The sequence below is a fragment of the Urtica dioica genome, chromosome 2 (assembly GCF_054948205.1).
Source record: "Urtica dioica subsp. dioica isolate 48M chromosome 2, U.dioica_male_clone48M_v1_H2, whole genome shotgun sequence".
Lineage (NCBI taxonomy): Eukaryota > Viridiplantae > Streptophyta > Magnoliopsida > Rosales > Urticaceae > Urtica > Urtica dioica.
This window is the reverse complement of record NC_142757.1, coordinates 36,491,097-36,504,034: the sequence shown is the minus strand read 5'-3', so window position 1 is coordinate 36,504,034 and position 12,938 is coordinate 36,491,097. Positions and strand designations below refer to the sequence as shown.

The 12,938-nt window shown below is 39.7% G+C and overlaps 1 long non-coding RNA gene across 1 annotated transcript; it reads right to left on the bottom strand.

Moving 5' to 3' along the window:
• Window positions 1-283: 283 nt before the first annotated feature.
• On the bottom strand, window positions 284-1,336 carry LOC149404564 (uncharacterized). The gene is made up of 3 exons (XR_016295574.1): window positions 1,269-1,336; window positions 1,008-1,206; window positions 284-523 (listed from the first exon to the last, which is right to left on the bottom strand). It is a non-coding gene; the product is annotated as an uncharacterized LOC149404564 (long non-coding RNA).
• Window positions 1,337-12,938: the final 11,602 nt, after the last annotated feature.

The following is a 12,938-nucleotide window of genomic DNA, read 5'->3' as shown; positions in this document are numbered from 1 at the left end:
CCTCGTAAATTAATACTACGATTTTAAATAATAGTTTATGAATCTCTTTTTTGTAACATGTATTATTTAAATATTCCATTTTTCTATAAAAATATATGCTAATATAAATTAAAAAAAAAACAAATTACATTATATATATACAGGATTATATATATACAGGCATGAAGCCACATGGGAGTGAAAGGGGGCTATAGCCCCCCTCAATTTTATTTTTTTTGCATTTTTTATTTTATTTTTACATTTTTTTACCCTCAAAATTGACAAATCAGCCCCAAAAATTTTTTGTTGCAAATTAACCCCCCCTTAATCTAGATTTTTGGCTTCGGTCCCTGTATATATATATATATATATAAAATGATCAAAAATATCATTTTACAATGACATACAAATAAGAATCAATATTTAATTTTTAAACATAACGTAACTAACTTATTCGTAGACTACAAGGTCCTCGATCGATAGCCATTCAGTTCATCCCGGAATATGCTCTTACCGTAGGCATGTCAATCTGATCTTCTATTACCTGCAATGAAATGAAAAATAAAGTAAGCAATTAAGAGGCTGAGATAGAAATACGTTGCTGATTTATACCCCAACACATTCACCAAAGTTCCTTTCATAGTACATAGCTCAGTTGACATAAATAATAGTAGATCCAAATAAGAGGAAACTAACTAACAACCCATTTTACTATATTTTATTCAAGACACACTGATAATTTATTAGACTTAATAATATACACCCTTTAAATGATATAGGAATTTCAACAACTATTAGACAATTTTGAGAAACTTGAACTTTTCTATCAAGTACTCCACTGATTTTCTTCAAATTTGAAATTGTGGCAAGCATATAAAATAAAAAAATCTGCAAATTGCATATCATGTTGAGGGTAATTACCTTGTGCATAAAAATCCAGAGTTAGCAAAATGTAGAGATACAACTAGATAAAAAAAAAAAAAAAAAAAAACCTAGATCAAAACATTGGGATGAATAAGTATACATACCTCAGCATACCGGTGATTGAATAGAAGAAAGAGCTTCAATTATCCGTAATTTGACATTCATCATTATGAACAACATACAAAAAGCATGAACATTTTAGTTATTGGGCAGTACATAAATTAATTGTTCCTTGTGAACCCTGCAATATTTTACATCAGGAAACTTTCCAAATCTCAACTGAGCCATTTCCAAGTAATGTATCTGCATGGATAGATATACTCGGTCACATTACAAAAAAATTAAACAAAACGCAATAAACTTACAGCGGCTTGGTAGCGAGACAGTGGCTTGTGACAGTGGCTCGATCGCGGGACAACAGCTCTGAAAAAAAAAAAAAAAAAAAAAACTAATACACGCACAAACACTAATGCTAGTAGCACCTGTTCTCCTGTTTGATAAAGCAAAGTTCATTGAGGAACACAAGTGAAAACTGTATGTGAGAGTGAGCTCTCGGCATTTATGATAGTAGCACCTATCGTCCTGTTTGATAACCCCTGCAACAAGTTTCTATTTATTGGAATAAGGCACATGAAACAAATAAAATTACATGCTCTAAGAATCTAAATAAAATTCAAAGCCACAAAACCAGCAGACTAATGTAAAATACAAGAAAAAAGAGAAGACATAGCCCAATATTAGACTATAATTAATGTTTCATTGTTATATGTTCTTTTACGTTTCAATCCCTGTACTGGTATTATATATACCACAACACTTTTATTAACTGATAAGCCTTTCCCTAATATGGTATCAGAGCACTCTGTTTAAAAACAAAAGATCCAAACCCTAACTTAAAACACCCAGCCGCACGCCGGCTTCCCCACTCAGCGGCACGACCGTCTTTTGCGATTTTTTTTTTCTTCTCTCCTCTTCTTCGATTTGTATCGTCATCATGACCTCCAGCATCAGCAACGAAGAAGAAGAATCAGCATCACCGATCAATCCCCGACCGACTATCTCGACAAACATCGACTCGTCCTCACCTCTCATCGCACTAAATGTCTCTGCACAAGTCCCTCTCAAACTCACCTCAACCAATTACGCGGCTTGGCGTGCTCAATTCGAGTCACTCTTAATTGGGTACGATTTAATTGGATATGTAGGCGCAATTAGCACTCCCGACGACCACCGTAATATCTCCGGCGCCTACCCCGGCCTTTGTTGCTCCAGTGACTTCTTCAAAATCTGGGTCCAACAATAATCGGTCCTATTCTCGGCCAACAAACTCACGGTCGCCTAGCCATGGCTCTTGGACCCCTCGCCCACCGACCCCATGGTCACCTCCACCTCTATGGAATCCTCGAAATACTCAGCCAACAAACGGCGCATCGAGCCCCCGCGGCTACATGGGAAAATGTCAGGTTTGTGGAATCCAAGGTCATACTGCGCGACAATGCTCACTGCTTCCTCCATCCACTTGGACGCACCTTCCTGCTCCTCCCAGGGGACCGCGTCCACCGCCTCGCGTGAATACGGCCACCCATAACTACAACCCTTTCTCGTCGCAAGATTGGGTTGTTGACTCTGGCGCATCGCATCATATCACAACGGACCTCAACAACCTATCTCTTCATCAACCATACTCTGCTTCCGATAACGTGATGATCGGGGATGGCTCAGGTCTTCAAATTCATCATACGGGTTCCTTGAGTTTCACTACTTCAACTTACCCACTTTCACTTACAAATGTTCTACATGTGCCATCAATGTCGATGAATTTGCTCTCGATTTCTGCTTTATGTGCCGCTAACGATGTCCTTGTTGTATTTTTTGATGATTGTTTTCAGGTGTGGGATCATCACACGGGAGTAACTATGGTCATGGGGCAGCATAAGGATGGCGTTTATCTTTGGCCACGTGTGTCCCTTTGTCCACCTATGAGTTAGCCCTTAGCTTTCACCACCATATCACCTTCATCGAGTCTAGTCGCCACTTGGCATAGTCATCTTGGTCACCCGTCTATCAAAGTTTTTCGTCAATTATCGTCGTCTTTACGTATTTCTTTTCCGAACTCTCAACTGAAGAATTTTTCATGTAATTCATGTCATATCAATAAAAGTCACAAGCTTCCATTTTGGAGTTCCACCATCTCTTCTTCCTCTCCACTTGAAGTTATTTTTTCTGATGTTCGACATCCTCAATGGCATGCTGCTATGAAACTTGAGTACCAAGCCCTCATCGACAACAACACTTGGACTCTTGTTCCAAGCGATCCCCACCGGAATCTTGTTGGAAACAAATGGGTATTTCGAATAAAACGCTTACCTGATGGATCCATTGAGCGTTATAAAGCACGACTTGTGGCTAAAGGTTTTCATCAACGACCCGGTGTCGACTTTCACGAGACTTTCAGCCCTGTGATTAATCCCGTTACGGTCCGTGTTGTGCTCAGTATTGCTCTCAATCACCAGTGGGAAATTCGACAACTTGATGTCAACAATGCATTTTTAAATGGTCATCTCTCGGAAGAGGTTTATATGGCCCAACCGACAGGAATGGTTGACCCTCGATTTCCCGACCATGTGTGCCGCTTGCACAAAGCTCTATACGGTCTCAAGCAAGCTCCTAGAGCATGGTATGATGAACTACACGGGTTTCTTCGGTCGCTTGGATTTGTCCCTTCACGCAGTGATGCATCCCTCTTCATATTATCGCGCTCAGACTGCCTTCTTTATTTCTTGGTTTATGTAGACGATCTTATCAGTACTGGCAGTGACCCACGTGTAGTTGATCAGATTGTTCATCAACTCGATGCTGCCTTCTCCACCAAGGACCTTGGCATGCTCTCTTATTTTTGTGGTGTTGAGGTACTTTACACTCCCGCTGGTATTCTTTTGTCACAACATAAGTATATTGTGGATTTACTGAGCAAGCACAACATGCTTGATTCTAAGCCAGTTTCAACTCCCCTTGCTGTTGGTACATCTCTCACTGTTCATGATGGATCGCCTCTAGTTAATGCCACCATGTATCGCCAAGTCATGGGTGGATTACAACATCTTCGTATGACACGTCCGGATATCTCGTTTGCTGTAAATAAACTCTCACAGTTTATGCATGCACCGTCTGAACATCATTGGGGCGCCGTCAAGCGTCTCCTCCGGTATCTAAATGGCACTCGATACCTTGGGATTCGACTTCTTGCTTCGTCACCCCTCTCCCTCCATGGGTATTCCGATGCCGATTGGGCAGACAACCCTGATGATCGTTCGTCCACTGGTGCGTATGTTATGTTTCTCGGTGTGAACCCAATCTCTTGGAGTTCTACAAAGCAACGAACTGTTGCTCGCTCTTCCACCGAAGCCGAGTATCGTGCGATTGCTTCCGCTTTCGCCGAAATCCAATGGATTCGCCAACTCCTCGATGAGCTTCAACACCCATAGTCTTCAACCCCGACTCTCTACTCAGATAATCTTGGTGCAACGTACTTATGTGCTAATCCAGTGTTTCACTCCCGAATGAAGCACTTAGCCATTGATTACCACTTTGTTCGTGAGCTCGCCCAATCTGGCCGCCTTCGAGTTATCCATGTCTCATCCGCAAATCAACTTGCCGACGCTCTCACCAAGTCTCTCTCGTGTCCTCGTCTCTTAGATATTTGTGACAAGATTGGTGTTTCATCAGCCACACCATCTTGAGGGGGCATATTAGACTATAATTAATGTTTCATTGTTATATGTTATTTTACGTTTCAATCCCTGTACTGGTATTATATATACCACAACACTTTTATTAACTGATAAGCCTTTCCCTAATACCCAAGAGGGACAAACGTTTTTTAGTTTTATCTTAAAGAGCTTCAAGGAGAGTTTTACAGTTATCCTCAATTCAGATTCAAACATATTCAATGGGGTAAATCTAACTCCTCTTATTACTAAAAAAAAAAATATTCATGAACAAACCTTGTCAGTTGGCGGTCGTCAAGCAGAAAGGCGAAGAGAGGGTCGGCCGTTGACGAAATCGGGTCAAATAGCTATGTCGTTGTTTGAATCCTCACCGGGATCTCAAGAACCGACAAACCCAAAAACATAACACAAACTTGTAAGATGAACACTTATAACACTACAAGATTCATATTATACATGCAATTGATGCCCGAGTATACCAACCAATAGAATTTATCCAGTGTACATCATACCAGATCAACTGTACCCAAAAGCCAAAACAATCTACTTAGTTGAGCTTCTTCTTTGTAGTGGCCTCAACAACCCAATCACCAACACAGTTTAAATCAGTCCCTTTCGGAAGCATATCAACCTGATGCGGATAGTAGAATGCATATAAATGCATATTATGTCATAGAGCTCTGAAAAGCGGAAAGGAAATTGTACTAGCAATTAAAATAGTTAATCTAACATCAATCATTACCTTTGTGATAACTTTTATTAATTATAGCATTTGCCTCAGCCAGATCCCGAACTCTTAACCAAAAAGCTACCATCGAAATCCACAATGTCCACCTATATAGCGTTAGCCAGTAAAGATAGGCAACAGAACAATAATTGTGTCCTCAACAACACAATTAAAACCCTCATTATAATCCTTGCTTCAATACTAAAGTTAATGTCGTCGCAATTTTCTTTTAATATTAAGCAAAAGTAGTCTATATTTTACTTATTGCCGTATAAGTATTTTTTGTCTTATTTCTCTCAAAAACGTCAAGATTTGTTTAAACCAGACAACTGTTCGAACAAGATTGCTTCCGACATGTAGCTACACAGAATTGCATATGATTTTTTTTTCCTTACAGAGATAAATATACAAAATATTCCATGACTAATTAACTATTGATTGAGCGTTCCGACAAGCTTCCACTTCGTGGAAAATCTCTTCTCCTCACTCTATATGTACTCTTTCTAGCTCTTTCTCGCTCTTCCCCTCTGCTCTCGTTCTTCTCTTTCCTTTAATACTTTTGTTTTTTTTACAAATTCGGATAATGGGAATATATTCAATATTGAGTTAAAGTGAAATATATTCTACCGCCAAAATGAAATGTAAATTCTCAGTGAGAAAATTTTCTCCTACTCTAATTAAGTGAAAATTTTAGTAAATTTTTTATATTTAGATATTTACACTATCTTTTTTATAATAACTGTAGTGAAAATAAAAAATTTCACTACAGTTGTATATTCGAATGGAGTTTATTATACTATCTAAAAATAGTGGTTGTAGTCTATGTTAACAAACTCCATTTTAAGGTTAAAATGTAGTTCAAAAAAATTAAAATTGTTGTTGTTAAACAGTTTTTTTTAGTGGCGGTGGCTGTTTGAAATGAGGACTGCAGCAATTGAACGTTGGGTGAGAGAGAGAGAGAGAGTCTTGCGGCAGATGTCTGGACTCTGGGTTGGAGACGAAGACCGATCATCGATAAAATAATTTTTTTCTATAAGTCAAGTGTGAACGCGTAAGGAAAAGATACGGAAACAGAATGATTTTGGAGACTTTATAATTTTAACAGTCAACCGCCGTGGAAATTCAAATAGCGGGATTGAATGTGAGTTATTCAAATCTCTTATATTTATATGTTCTTATTAGTTTTTTATAGTAGTTCATCGATTATTTAATTAAAATAGAAATTATATATGTTGTTCGTGTTTTCATATAATCTAAATTGTTTAGGATTCTTATTTTCGCATTAATAAATCTCGATACTTCTCAACAAGGAATTCGTTCATGGTGGAACGAAAGACGAACGAAAAAAAATGACAAACTATATTTATGAAAATAAAACTCAAAATAATAAACATAAAGGGATCCTTTGACATGATCTGTGCTCCATCAAAAGTGATCGTAGCCACGGCCTCGGCACCACCCGCTCGAGCACCACCAGCGGAGGACAATGTCCTAACTTGAGGGGTAGGAGGTTTTTCTTTGTTCGCTCTTAGACATTCACATTATGTTGTAGCTTTTAGTACTTTAGTCCATGTATAAACACTACTACAAAAGCAATTTTCTAGTGCGGAAGGGTATTAGGTGCGACATGTTGCACCTAAATGGGCATTAGGTGTGATACGGCACCAGATACCTTTCCGGAAAACTAAAATTTTCGCTAAATTTAATTGGTATCCGGTGCGACAAGTCTCACCTAATACTTTTTTGTGCGACAAAGTCGCACCCAATATAACATTTTTCAGTGCGACAAAGTCGCACCCTCCAATATAACAGCATCAGGGTCGACATGTCGGACCGAATTTGAACAATGTCGCACCTAATATAACTCGGGAAAAAAATATTATATTAGTATAAGTGGTATCGGGTGTGATGTTGTCGCAGCTAATAATATTCTGTGCAACATGTCGCAGTTGATAACCCCACGCACCTGAAAAGATTAGGGTATTTATAACATTCAGTCTTCTTCTTCTTCTTCTTCCTCACTCTGAATCACTTTTCTTCTTTCTCTCTCTCTCTCAAGTCCACTCTAACACACTCTCTCTCTAGTCCACTCTCACAATCCCTCATGTCCGCCTCCGACCTTCCACGTCAGCAGCCCGCCTGCGCTTGCCCGGCCCCCGCCCGCGACCAACGCTGCCCGCTCGCCCGCCGTCCGCCCGCGCTCGCCATCCACGCCCGCACTCCGATTCGCCTTCATCTCGGTCTCGTCTCGTCCCGGCCCACCTTGCCTACTTGGCCGGGCCGCCGTTGTCCAGCCCGAGTCCGTCGTTGTCTCGAGTTCGTCAGCCAATCTCAATCTTAGTAAGCTTTTTCTTTGTTTTTTTGTTAATTTATTTATTTAATAATTAATGAAATATAATTAGTTTTAAATATAATTAATAATTAGTAAAAAGTGAATAATTAGTAATTAGTTTTTGTTAGTTAATAATTGTATATATGTTAGTTAGTAATTAGTAAATATAAATAATTACTTTATTAAATAAAATTAGTTAGAATTAGTAAATTAATGTTAATGTTAATATATAGTTTGTTAGTTTGCTAGTTGTGTTAGTAAATTGTAAATGGTAAATTCATTGGTCATTAAATTATAAATGATTTGTTTTAGTTAGTTAGTTAGTTAGTAAATTTTAATCAAATAGTATATGATTATAAGTTGTTGTGTTGCATAAGTGAATTTAGTTGTTATGTTACATATTAGTTTATTAATATGATAGTCTGGATGGTTTGTATATATTTTTAAATATGTTTCTAGGTTTTTGGTTTATCACTATCATAGGGGGAAACTCTGCCGAAATTTCGGTAGAGTTTCGAATTAATTAGTTTCATAATCTCTTTTTCATTCTATTAAATTTGTTCCCCATCTGTTAACAATAACCGTCTTTGACCCTTTCGTTCAGCAGAATCTCAAATCCAAATAGAGATTGGATTACAGAGAACAATCGGTTGAGTTTGCAATATGAAACAGGGGTTAACGAGTTTATCCGCCGTGCATGCAGACTCCCGAACGAAAATGGCCAATATCATTGTCCTTGCAAGTCTTGCAACAATGTGAGATGGCACGACATCGGGGCTGTAAAGAATCACTTCATGAACAAGGGGTTTACCCCGGACTACACTGAATGGTATCATCACGGCGATCGTCTCATTTGTACTCGTGAAGAAGATGTCATCGAAAATGATTAGAGAGGAATCGGAGGATTGCACAATACCTTGCATGATATCATGGATCACGAAGATTTCAACGACTATGCGGATCCAACCCTGAGCGAGGTGCGTGCAGAGGAGCAAGTGGAAGACTTATTCGCTAAGTTGGAAGCAGAATTGTACCCTGGATGCAAAGAGTTTTCGTCTTTGTCGTTCTTGGTATAGTTGATGCACATCAAAGTAACAAACCATTGGACGAACAAGTCGTTCGCAGAATTATTGCAGCTCTTGAGAAAGTCTCATCTCCGGAAAAACACTACGAGGCAAAGGCAAAGCTAAAGCGTTTCGGCATGGGTTACGAGATCGATGCGTGCACCAATGATTGTGTCCTATCCTATTTCAAAAAGATCTCGAGAAGGCTGAAGTGTTCCCAGTTTGCAATGACAACAGATGGAAGCCAACCGGGAAGAAGATACCACAAAAGATATTGCGATACTTTCCCTTGAAAGATCGATTGAGCTTCTCGACACATGTCGCTTGAGATGCAGTGGCACGAAAGAGATCGCATCAAGGAAGAAGGCGTTTTGCGACATCCTGCGGATGGTACGACGTGGAAGAATTTGGACGAGAGATACCCAGATTTTGCAGCAGAGCCTCGGAACGTACGGCTTGGACTAGCTTCTGATGGGTTCAACCCGTTTGGGGAAATGAGTCTAGCATATAGCATGTGGCCTGTGGTACTAACTGCGTACAACTTGCCGCCTTGGTTGTGCATGAAAAAAGAGTACCTGATGCTAAAGCTTTTGATACCCGAGCCGAGCTCACCTGGAAAAGACATGTACGTGTTCTTACAAGCAGTTATTGAAGAGCTTAAAGAATTATGGGATATTGGGTTACAAGTTCGAGATGAGGCAAACGATGAAGTGTTTTGGTTGCGTGCCGCGCTTTTATGGACGATAAATGACTTTCCGGCTCGATCGTATTTGTTGGGATGGAGTGGGCAAGGGTTTCTTGCATGCCCCACGTGCAACCTCGAGACGCCATCTATGAAAGTCAAAAACAGGATCGTCTACTACGGCCATCGTCGATTCTTGCCTACGCCTCACTGATTGAGGAAAAACACTGATCACTACATAGATCGCCACGAGAAACGTCGTAAACTTGTCAAGTTGACTCCGCACGACATACTTAATCAGTTGGCTAGTGTTTCTTGCACGACAACTGGCAAACACGCCGGCAAACGAAAACGAGCTGAGTGCGAATTGAATTGGACCAAAAAGAGCATCTTCTATGAGTTGTCGTACTGGTTAGAGTTGGATTTGAAGCACAACATGGACATCATGCATATAGAGAAGAACATGTGCGAGAATCTTCTCGGGACCATGCTCAGCTTGGAAAAGAAGAACTATGATACGGAGAAGGCGAGATTTGACTTGATGGACTTGAAAATAAAGACCTCTCTATACTTGAGACAACAAAGGAATGGGTGGTACAAACCACCAGCAGCGTACACCTTGACCATTGAGCAGAGACAACGGTTTACCGAGTTCCTCAAATATGTCAAAATCCCAGACGGGCTCGCTGAAAATTTGAAGAAAAATGTGACTACTGACGGCATGCTCACATGTTTGAAGTCGCACGATTGTCATGTGATCTTGCAGAGGTTGTTTGTGTTGGAATAGATCTAGGATTAAGAATAATTTATCGCTTCTTGTAAGCAGCGGAAAATAAAAAATTCTTTAAAACATGTAAAACGATTCTAATACATAGACAAAGTGCATGAACATGTAATCTAAAATAAAACTATAATGAGTTTTCACTCGGTACCAACCTCGCTTGAAGCTTGAGCGTTGAGCAACTTGTGGATTGGTTGAATAGCTCGTCTCCCCACTTAGCTTGTCTCCTTCGTGTCTTCTTGAATCCGAGCAACAAGTTTATACCACTAGAGTCTTCGAGTTTTGATAGGATTTAGTTTGTGGGCACTATTAAACACAATGACATAAGAACTAGTCTTAGAGCCATAGAGCTAATACAAAACGCTAGGTCTAATGAGGACCTACGTGCCAAAACAAAAGAGCGAGAAAAAGAGAGGGAGAGAGGAGCACGGCCAAGAAGAGAGAGAAAGGCACACCAAAAACTTGTTTCAACATTGTGAATGAGGAGTGGTATTTATAGGAGAATGAATTGCCTTGAATCAATGCAAAAGATGCAATTACTTCTTTTTCTATTATGGCTGAATATCACATATTCATGAGCACAATATTTGTTTCCCATTCCTATCATAATAATACCAATCCTGGAAATTTGTTTCCCTTTATCTATTTGGACGTGCACAACAATAGCCTTGTGTTATAAATTTGTTTCCCTTTTTCCTTTTTGGCAAGTATCTTCATACATCAATGCACAAAATAACTTCCCTCTTTCTTTGATGGAGGCCACGAAATACATCATCTAGAACATGCTTCTAGATGTTTCTTTATTTGTACAAGACAATACAAGAAAAACTCATGTAGAATTTTCACATAAAATTCCATAAAATGAAATTCAATCCTCAAGGCCCAAAACTACTTCTTGGCTGTGTGAATTGATTCACATTATCATCATATGATAATGTCCAAAATCTTATTTTGACATTTATACTATTTTATGTCCTAATGGATAAAATTATCCTTTAGACAATCTTCGTAAAATTCGTCTAGTTCAACACTTGAACTTGTTTTGACTTAGCTACTAGTTTAACAAATCCTACTCTATTGACTTGTGGTAGTGACCTCATGGGTTCAAATGAACAAAGCTTGAGCTAGCATACTTGGACACAAAAGTTCACAAACTTTTTCCAAGTTCTAGTTTAATGTCAACTGACTCCGCTAAAGAGTTGACACTGAAAATCTCTCGGGTTCAAACGAATATATTTTCTACTCAAAATTCTACTTAATTGTGATGAGTGGATCCATTGAATATTATCTACATTTACCCTTCATGAATATCATCAACTAGATGAGATTTATAAAATTATCATTTTACCATTCCGGTTGTTATTTCCTCAACTCCTTTGTCACTGGTGTTTAAGTTAGAAACAATGTATTGACGAGGAGCTTACAAGTCACACTCATTCATCCAAAAGAGTCATGACTTAATTTGGACAATTGCCAGTTCATTCATTCACATTCCAATAAACAAAACATGAGGTGATATACATTGCATTTCAGCAATCTTGTACATGAATTCCATATCTATGAGATCTTCACAAAGTTGTTCATGACATCTTCATAACTTAGTACTTCATCAATAGGTCTTGTCTATATTGTGGGAGCAGATTTCGCCCCTCCTGGCTCGGTGGGCTAGTTCGGTCCAAAGCCCAGTTCGGCCTAAAATCCCAGGCGCAGGCGAGATCGGCCCAAAACGATAAGAAGAATTCCTTATTGAAGACCGAAGCCCAATTCAACCCAGGCCCATAGGCGTTCCTAGACGATCCCGCCAAACGATTTGCGCGATCCACCTTCACTATGGAACGGTCAAATCGCCTTGAGAAGAGGATGAAAACGAGATTGGTGGACTGAAGACCGGTTCTGTCCGTACACGTGTAACGATCTGAAGAAGAAGGAAGTTTGGCGAGCTAGTTATAAAAGGCCCGCTCAACCTTCATTTGGCAGATTATTGATTTTCAAAAAAGAAGTGCTTATAATTGTATCTCGATTCATTATTGTCGTTTAAGATCTTCTGCGTATTCCCTTTATTTCGTATTGTTTACACTCGAATATCAATAAAGAAATCTCTTTTCGCCTATTTCTTCTATATATTATATATCGTTTATAAGTTTTTTTTTCAGATCCCGGTCTAATCTTCATAATCGGATTCTGAGACCCTTTCCCCTTAAAAAATAAATATACGAAGTCACATCTAAATAACCTTTGTATAGATTGTTGGGACGAGAAATCGGCTCAACAATTTGGCGCCGTCTGTGGGAAAACAATCAGAAACCTAACGCCGAAGAACAAAGATCATCAGATCTGAAAAATGTCATCCAACAACGAACACGAGATCCTGACCTTAGGAGCTGATCCAGAGATGCGAACTCTGTTGCTGAAACTCTTTGAAACAACTTCCGAATTCCAGAGGTCAACCTGATCTCAGCTCGATAGCTTGACGGCCGGACAATCTTCGCTTCAGGAGCAGCTAGATGTCGAGCGAACTGCCTTGCTGAGCTCGATTGGGCCCGCCATTGCAAACGGGCGCAGGGCCGCCCCGCCCAGAAGGCGTTTGAGTTTCTCCGGAATTCAGATGCCCCCCAGTACCGCCGGTCCTAGTAACATGGCCGGGACAGGGCAGTTTGAAGGACTGGCCGAGGCCAACGCTCGGCGAGCTCAACCGAACCAGGGCGACCTGCCGCCGCCCCC